Below are 9,832 nucleotides of genomic sequence, written 5' to 3' on the forward strand. Positions count from 1 at the left end.
GGCACCAACAACTGGTTCAGTTGTGCATCAACTGCCAATAGGTAGCTTTTGAAGTTGCGCAGGTCTTGTGGAATTATGCTGCTCATCTGTTTAGCAGTCCAAGAAGAAATTTAAACCTTTTACTCATCAACTGTTTGACCAGCCACAGTCTAAAGGCTCTTCCATGCAATGGCTGGATCCACACTGCAGACCCTTACAGTTGCAAGGTATTGCTGTACTAGGTTGTTGTTTTGGTTTTTGAGAAATGCAATTGCCGCTCATTTAAAATATATATATAGCCATTTGGTATTGAGAATAAAATGGAGAATAAAACCTCTTTCCTAGAACCATCCAGCTGAGATTAAAGGTTAAAAGTCAATTTCAAGCTGCCTATTTTGCAAAAAGGAAATTGGTTGAATACAGTGGTACCTCGGGTTACATACGCTTCAGGTTACAGACTCCGCTAAGCCAGAAATAGTACCTCGGGTTAAGAACTTTGCTTCAGGATGAGAACAGAAATCGCATGGCAGCAGCGGGAGGCCCCATTAGCTAAAATGGTGCTTTAGGTTAAGAACAGTTTCAGATTAAGAATGGATCTCCGGAACGAATTAAGTACGTAACCAGAGGTACCACACTGTACTGGGGATTTATCCCCCCTCCCAAACTAAAGTAGTCTGACACAAGAAATCTACTTTAAATAGCTCCAAACTTTTTGCTGTTAGGAAAGTGATGGATAATGCACTAAAAAGTGCGGGGAAAATGATTGATTAATGGGAAGATGTATAACCACTTACGAAAGGAAATCAGGACACATGTTCATTGTCATATAGTCAACCTGCAAACAAATCAGAAGGAACATGGGGGGTGTGTGGAATCCTGACATCACCAACTGCCACGTAAGCTGTGTGCAAGCACACCAGGAAGCATGCCCAAGAAACAGGAGCCCAAATATGGTGTGGGGGCAGAAGCAGAGGAAAAAGGCTACCTAGCTGGTTTTCCAGGACTGACACCACTCCTATCCGTAACTGTATTAATGCCATGCAGGTGGTTGACGTGACCTGAACTGCACAAGGAAAAAGCAACAACTCAACAAAGTCACCATAAAAGTAGGCTGCAGAATCCTGAAATAAAGGGTCAATAGTTGCAGTATTACTTCAAGATGGGGGCCTGTGTCATGTACCTCACAAGCAAGCCAGAAACACAATACGGTACTGAAGCAGAGTGCAAATGTGGATCTGACCAAGAGTCATAGTATCCTAGCTGGGATTTCAGACTTTACTCAATACACCTCTCAGTTCCTGTTCAATGGTAACAGCATGCAACCACTTGCCTTGGAGCCTCACTTCCTGTGAATAATAGAAAAGTCACACTGAGATGGAAGACTGGAAATTCCCCAGGTATGCTGGCTGCACTTCAAAACATTACAAATTAATTGGCCTTTTTCATGGAATCCCCTGCTTAGTGCAGTCAGAATTAAGTGAATATTAAGCAGCATTTGTGCAGCCATCACTACCCCACATTTGGCAAACCCTCACCATGATCAACTCCTGCCCAGAAACCTATGTCTCCATTGTGGAAGGACGTGCAGATCCAGAATTGGCCTCCACAGTCACCTACGGACACACTGTTAAGACCATATTCATGGAAAACCATCTTACTCAGCTACGAGTGATCGCCAAAGAAGAAGGTAGACATTGCAACATTACCATGTTGCATGCTTTGCCTTCTCCAAAGAAAGAGAAAGCAGCCTGTTTTTGCTTACCCTCCCAACACCCTATTTCGTTTTTCATCTATTAGGGCCCTTATTATTCCATCCCTGTGTTGCTGCCTAAAAACTCAAGGAGTCACTCAGTATCCACACATGTAACTGGGAGTAAGTTCCAGTGAATTTGGCTGGATTCAATTCTGTGTAGACATAGTTAGGTAGGACTAAGTTGCTAGCCCCATAAGCTTCAGAAGCTTATATATTGGAAAAAAAAATCAGTTGGCAATTACTAAGATGCCTAAGCAGTATGCTTACTCATAGGATTCAAAGGTAGCAGGGTGGTAAATTAGATCTATTATGCACTGGCTACTGCCCAACGCAGTATGCTTGCCAAGTCTGCATGTATGGGAGTACCTTCTCTGCTAGGATGTGAAAGTGCAGTATTGGAAAAGAATGGTATCCTAAGAAGCCACGCTGCCTGCTTGGTCTTACAGCTGAAGAGAGAATATCTGGTGTTATTTCTCTATGAGTCCAGAGGCATTGCACAAAGAAACAGAGAGGCGGGCATGTGAGACAATTCGTGCTGGAAGATGGGTTGGAAAAGTTCAGTACTGTCATTAAACTAAACTTATTGGGAAGAAACAGAGCATAAATTAGATAATGCATAGTTCTCCCCAAAATGGGTTTCTAGACTATTTCTTATGTAAGAAATTCAGACCAATCAAGTGTGTTTTGGGATTTTAACATGCAATTTATTTTATTTCAATGTTTTGTGCTTTTGTAAACCACCCTGTGAGCTTTGCTGAGGCATGGTATACACATTAAGTCAAGAAAACTGTTTTATTTAGCAAACTGCATCATGTTACAGTGACCCTGTTAAAGCAGATTCTCAGCGTGGGATTTCTTGTCATTGTGACTATGTTGTACCTCTTCTGAATATCAGTTGCCAGAAATTATGAGCGGGGAAAGTAATGTTTCCCTCAGTCCTGCTTGTGGGCTTCCCATAAGCCATCAGGTTGGTCACTGAAAGGAGTTGGGCAGCTTGAAAGCACCTTTCATCCATTATATCTGAAAGGCCTGCTGTGTACGCCTTAAACAGGGATTGAGCTAATGTCTTCCATGCACTGAAACAGCAAAGCCAGAGGGCACAGAAACGTTGTGATGCGGGTGGCGCTGTGGTCTAAGCCATTGAGCCTATTGGGCTTGCCGATCGGAAGATCAACGGTTTGAATCCCCGCGGTGGGGTGAGCTCTTGTTGCTCTGTCCCAGCTCCTGCCAATCTAGCAGTTTGAAAGCACACCAGTGCAAGTAGATAAATAGGTACCGCTGTGGTGGGAAGGTAAATGCTGTTTCCGTGCACTCTGGCTTCTGTCACAGCGTTCTGTTGCACCAGAAAAAGTTTAGTCACGCTGGCCACATGACTCGGAAAGCTATCTGTGGACAAACGCCAGCTCCCTCGGCCTGTAAGCGAGATGAGCGCCACAACCCCATAGTCGCCTTTGACTGGACTTAACCATCCAGGGGTCCTTTACCTTTTTATGTTTTAGTTCTTATTCATGTGTAGGAACGCAAAGGCAGGCAAAAAGAGTGTTTATTTTGGTAGACCTGTGGAGTACGGAACACCCACAAGCTCTGGAAAGGATTTTAGCAGAACAAGTCAGACTGCTCACAGTTGCCACACAAATTCAGTTACACAGCGCCTCAGCCAAATTCCACAGCGCATATTGGATGAGTAATTACTTTCACATTCTACTGGAAGCACACAAGCATCTTCCAGTAGCCCTGAAGCAAGTGCAGACTCGGGGCTTTCTTCTATTTCTTCGTGTTAAGTGTTTGCCTTAATTATTTTGGGTCCCGCAGAGAATCTCAAGGCATTGCCTCCACGGCACCTTCAGTTTCTTAACGGGTCAGTACACAAACACGATGACTTAGAGAAATGAGTGACTCTTGTGGTGAAGAGGCAAATCTTTTGAAAAAATATGTGCATCTCCTTGTAGTTTTCAGATAAACATATATACTTAAAAAAAAAATTAATAACTTGGTGTTGCAGTTAAAACATATTGCGGATATTAAAAATCCCAGCTCTATCAAAGACAATAAGCAAAAGATAGCTGAATGAGGCTTGGACTGCCCCCTATAGGCTTCACTGATTATTTATTAACTAATAAACGCAATACAAAACAGAATACTTTGCAGCACTACCCAAATCAATCCAAACCATGCCCAGCAAATCAAGCAGCCACAATAGAAATATTCTAGAATTTCTAGAATTTAATTCTCGTTTTTATGATAGTATTTCATAAACAGCTAAAACAGAGGAAAAATCAATAAAATGCCATTCTTCAAGCTGATCTACACCTGGCCATTCTTGAGATCTGCATATCCTTCTAATTTAAGCATTGCATGAATACACAGAACTTTTGGCAAATTATCCTTCAATCGAACTTCGTCTGCAGCAACGTTCTTGTACATTTGTGTACAGGGGGGGCTCAAAAGCAGAAATGATCCACGATTGCACTCTGATCTGGGTTCACCTGCAAGGCAGGCGAGGAATCCTTCCTTGGGGAAGTAACATACCAGTCCTAAGGTGTTGAAAGATCTGCCTAGGGCAGCAGAACAGAGGCCGTTTGTGCTGGAGAAGACTCCTATGGCAATCTCACAAGCGCCACTGAGTCTCTGTAGTCCTGTATGCAAGGTTGAAAGTAGACGGCAGCTACATTTAAATCATCTATTTGAGATTATATATTCTAATTGCGTATGAGGATCAATGCAAAACCAATCTAATCATTACTTCTGAAAACAACCATTGCTGCTCTGCATTGAGAAGCTCTGCCATGGGCAACCTTCCTGAAACTGGTGGCCTCCACATGGACTTATGTGAATATGTGTGTGTGTCAATCTGAACTTTTTCTATGGTTTATTACTCTAGATCAGTGCTTTTTTTCTAAAAAAATGTTTATCAGTACTCTCATTTTCCTACTCATATTGAAATACTGCCCCTCAATGAGGCCAAACTTAGATTCACAAAATGTTTAGGGGTATGCTTACCCCTGTGTCCCCCCCCCCCCCGAAAAAAGCACCGCTGTAGGTCATTGCATAAGTAAAAAGGTTGACATAGCTTAGTATGACAGGAGAACCTTCCTGACTCAGGCAACCAGCCTGATCTCAAAAACATGTCCTGGAAGGCATTTAGAAACACCCTGAGCTTCTAATACTTTGCATAAAGGTCAGCACATGTAAATCTAGCTACCATTAAAATTTACTTACCACTTGAATGGATGCCTATCAAGATCATAGTGGGATAATTTTGAGACAGGAGGCGGACAGGAATGGCCAGTTTTGTCAATCCATCGCTAGAACTGTTATGTACTGAAGTTCTCACCCTGGGCCAGCAGGGGGATACTGTAGATAGTTATGCAAATGAAGGATCGGAAAGTGACGTTCAGTGATTGGATAGTTTTAGAAAATGGCAACAGTTACATTGTTCTGGAGCTCTATATAAGCAGGCTGACTGAGCTCCTCAGTTTAATTCTGTTCCAGCTTACAAAATAAAGAGCTCCTTTGGAGAAATCGCTGTGTCATCTTTCTATTAGTGTGAGTTCTGTAGCAAAATTGCCACATCACTTCTGTAGGCTTACTAGAATGGTAGAGATTATTTCACTCGTTAGCTCAAGGTGTATTATAGGATTTGCTGCCTGCTTACATAGTAATTTTGCTGTCTGAAGCAGCATTTATATATTCTGTCCCTTTCATTTGATATTATTATATCATATGATTTATTAACCAAGCTTTCGTTATTCATTTTGTGTAAGTACTTATTGTGGGTGTAAGGTTTGTTATAAGAATTTAAGGACTCAGATATATAAATTAAATGTACAAAGCGAACACGTACATAAATACATAAACCACATGTCTGAAACAGTACAGGAAGACAGTCCTGAAACCATTTTGACTTTCCCAAACTGACCAAATGTTTCTCTGCAAGGAGAAAGGAAATGAAAAAACCTCCCCATTGTCTCTGTGCTCAGAAATCCTGCCTTAAGGGCACATTTAAGGTGTGAATAGGGTGAGCCAGTGACCTGTGATCTGGATTCAGGTATTAAGTAGTTTTAATAACAAAAGAGTGGCCAAAACCTAGATAATGCAATCAGGTAACCTGCCAGACAGGAGATAAACAACACACTCAGGATTCTGTTTTAGACCACCCCTTTTGATGTATGTGTGATGTATTGGAGGAGGTGGCCCTGGGCTACACCCCTTCTGTGATGTATGTATGATGTTTCTGGGGGTTTAAGGGTGTGCAATTTAAAAAGTCTATATAAGGGCGGGCACACGTTTGTTCTGTGTCCTCCTCCTCTCTCCTGTGTGTGAGGGGAGCTCCCTCTTGCAACAGCTTTAATAAAGATCAGGCTTACTAGCTGCTTTGCTTCTCAGTATTCTCTGGTTGGCCTCTGTTATTTTCTCCTACCGATGGAGAACCTACAAAGGACTCTATAAGGGCTCTTGTGTACCCCATAAGGGAATAAGGGCAGATTTCGTTTACAACAGGTTAGGTAAAGGTAAAGAGACCCCTGACCATTAGGTCCAGTCGTGACCGACTCTGGGGTTGTGGCGCTCATCTCGCTTTATTGGCCGAGGGAGCCGGCATTTGTCCGCAGACAGCTTCCGGGTCATGTGGCCAGGATGACTAAGCTGCTTCTGGGGAACCAGAGCAGTGCACAAAACCGCCATTTACCTTCCCGCCAGAGGAAGGTATTTATCTACTTGCACTTTGATGTGCTTTCAAACTGCTAGGTTGGCAGGAGCAGGGACCGAGCAACGGGAGCTCACCCCGTCACGGGGATTCAAACCACCGACCTTCTGATCAGCAAATCCTAGGCTCTGTGGTTTAACCCACAGCGCCACCCACGTCCCTTATTACAACAGGTTAAAGGTATACAAATATTCATAACCAACGGACATCTTAACTCTAGCAAAAGATTACAAACCCTCTGGACACATACGTGGGTTTAGACACATACAGCTGTATTGGCTGGAGCTGATGGGATCTGATGGGAGGTATGACCAGGTATGGGAAGACTGGTTAAGAGCAATTACATGCACAAAGCTAGAATTAAGCAGTGACATTATATAACTCGGGCTCACACTGCGTGTGATATGGACTTCAATCCCTCTCCCCCATTTTTTTTTAAGTTACAATCTTCCTCTGTGTGTTGGAGGTGATGGAGAATGGATGTCACCTAACCATTCATGCTCTGCTTATTCACTGTGGCTATAAAAGATACAGGATCTCCCTATTCATTTATAAAATAATATTTATCGCCATACAGGAACCCAAGGCAGCTGAATTCACAATCAACAGTTTTAAACGTAGCCTAATAAAATTAAATGGAATGTTAGAAACCCGAGCCTTTTCACAGGGGGTGAAAAAAGAAGAACTCTACAGGATCAGACCAAAGTTCATGATCCTGCTCCCCACAGTGGCCAAACCAGAGGCCTCCAGGAAATTCACAAGCAGGGATTAAGGGGATTAGACCTTTTCTGCTGTTTCTCCCCATCAAGTGATATTTAGTGTTGTACTGTACTGCCTCTGAACCAGGATGATTCACTATAGCCATCAGTTTCACTAGTACTGATCTTGGGCAGAATGTAATGATGGCATGCTGGGCAAAATGGCCTCAGCAGTGAACAGGAGAGGGAACTCTGCATGCTCAAAACTCTGCGGTTTCCCAAAATACAAAAAATGAAAGTGAGAAAGCCACATGCCCCTAACAGAAACAAACAGCCCACCCAGACTGCACACGAAACGGCCACTAGGTGGATCTAAGATAGGCATAGGCCAACCAGACTACAATTCCCATCATCCCTAGCTAACAGGACCAGTGGTCAGGGATGATGGGAATCGTAGTCCCAAACATCTGGAGGGCAGGAGTTTGCCTATGCCTGGTCTAGGATGGTGCATAAAAGGAGAGCTAGGGACAAATGCAGAAGTGAGAGGGGCAGTCAGCTAAGCTGCCCACACATAGCACAAGCCACCTTTTAATCACAGTGGAAGAGAAAGCAATTGTGCTGGATCTTGGAGGTAGGAGAAATTAGGGCAAGGAAGCGGTGGGTTGAGTGAGGACCCAGGAAGAAGGGAGGGAGAGGGAAGGGTAACAAGTGCAGCCGCAGCACCCAAGAGACATGGTGCAACAGCAGAGAGAAATAAAGGGTGCAGGAGAGATAGCTGGTAGAGAAGAATCTGGAGGCAGAATGTCTTCCGCACATACACACAAGGCCTCACTTGTCATAACTAATAGTCGTTGATAGATCAGTCCTCTAATACAGGGCTCCACTGGGCTCCAGGCTGCATCTGGCTCCTCTGCCATGCCCTGCTCCCAGCTCATATGCTGCTTCCGGTCCATCATCCTGTCTGAACATTGCCTAGGAGAAAGCAGAGGAGGAAGAAAGATTAAGCTGCCCTTCATTCCCCAGACAATCAAGAGCGAGAACAGGGACCAGTGGAGCTACTGCTGCGCAGATTCACACATGAAGGACTGATTGTGTGTGTGATTTATTTCTGAGTAAAATATGCTCAAGAGGAACAAATTTATTGAAGGGATCTAGGCGAATATTTTTGAGGTGGGAAAAATTGACTCAGGGCGATCTCCAGGTAGGAAATTAATTCGGGACGAACTTATTGATTGCCGTCAGGATCTGGTGGCGGTATGTGTGGGAGAGAGGGAGAGAGAATGAATGAATGAATGAATGAATGAATGGGTTGCATGCCTGTATGAATGAATAAGTGAGAGGTTGCTCATGTGTGTGATGGTGATGAAATAAAAATATGATCCACCTAGATAATATCCCACTAGCCAAGTTACACCAGCAGAACAGGTGAAAGCAGGATGGGGATGTGGCAGAGCTACAATTTTATCCTAAGCTCCTTCATTTTTACTGACAACGATGACACAACTTCAGGCCAGATCAAAGGCTGGTGTAAATATTTTCCCTCCCTTTGAAGTCAACAAAGCAAAGAAAAATTAAAATTAAAAAGCTGTCTTCCTGCTTCTTGCCATGCCAATGTGGAAATGAAAGAGAACAGGATAATGTGTGGACCCACACCCAGCCACGTGACACCTCATGCGGTATACAAAGTGCACACTGGGAGGCCACAAGTGAGATGAAAGGTGCCATGGCCCTTTCTAGAAGCTATTTAATTTGTTTCTTGTTCTTCTGATACTGTGTGGGCCTACCTGCCACAGAGATGCATTAAAGTACCCAACCCAAAGAAAAGCCCACAATCCTGAGGTAACACTACTTGGTGATGAAAGGATCTTAAAACTGCTTCACTTGGTAAAAACATTTGGATAAGTGCTCCTGAAAATTTTAAAAATTGAAATGTATTCAACATAGTGCATTTTGTAAATAAATTATGAGTACCACCAGGTACTTGAAGCTATATGCTTTTTCACCTTCTGGTACTTTATTTCCTTCCATTTTAAATTTCTCAACCTGAGGAATAATCCACAGTTCAAAAAATATGGATGGGAAAGTACATCAAGAACAGGGGAGACTCATCAAGGGAACTAAACAAATCTGCAATATAGACGTGTTGCTAAAGACATACCATTTTAGGGGCGGGGAGTGAGCAAATGAGATTTTCATCAAATTTCCCACTGTATGTATAATATTTTTGTTTCCTCTCCAGATTTAAGGTTATCAGCCTCATAACTACAGCAATCCTCTTCAGAGGTCAACAAGAGAACACACCTGGCATTCTTATAGCAAACGTGTCTTTCAGCCTGAGGCATGTTGATGCACTCAGTTGTGGGAAGCATAATGCACCGTTTGTTTATTTATTTAGATGAGTTATATGCCGCCCTTTGCACACATCACAGGGCAGTTTACAACAAGGCAGGTTATGACTGGGGAGCGGGCCCAATTCTCCTGGCTTATTAGATCAGGGGCAGAAAAGCTGGTTGGGTGGCCTGTCTGTCCATGGTGGCAGTGCTGAGCAGAGCTCCAGCCTACACACCTAAAACCCATGGCTTTTTTTTATCTGGAACTCACCAAAACTCAGTTCTGGCACCTCTCAGGGTGGGCACCATGACATGGTGAGTTCTGGCACCTTTTTTTCTAGAAAAATAGCACTGCTAAAGCCTCACC

This window comes from Podarcis tiliguerta (assembly GCF_965153285.1).
Source record: "Podarcis tiliguerta genome assembly, chromosome: 5".
In the NCBI taxonomy this organism is placed as follows: Eukaryota; Metazoa; Chordata; class Lepidosauria; order Squamata; family Lacertidae; genus Podarcis; species Podarcis tiliguerta.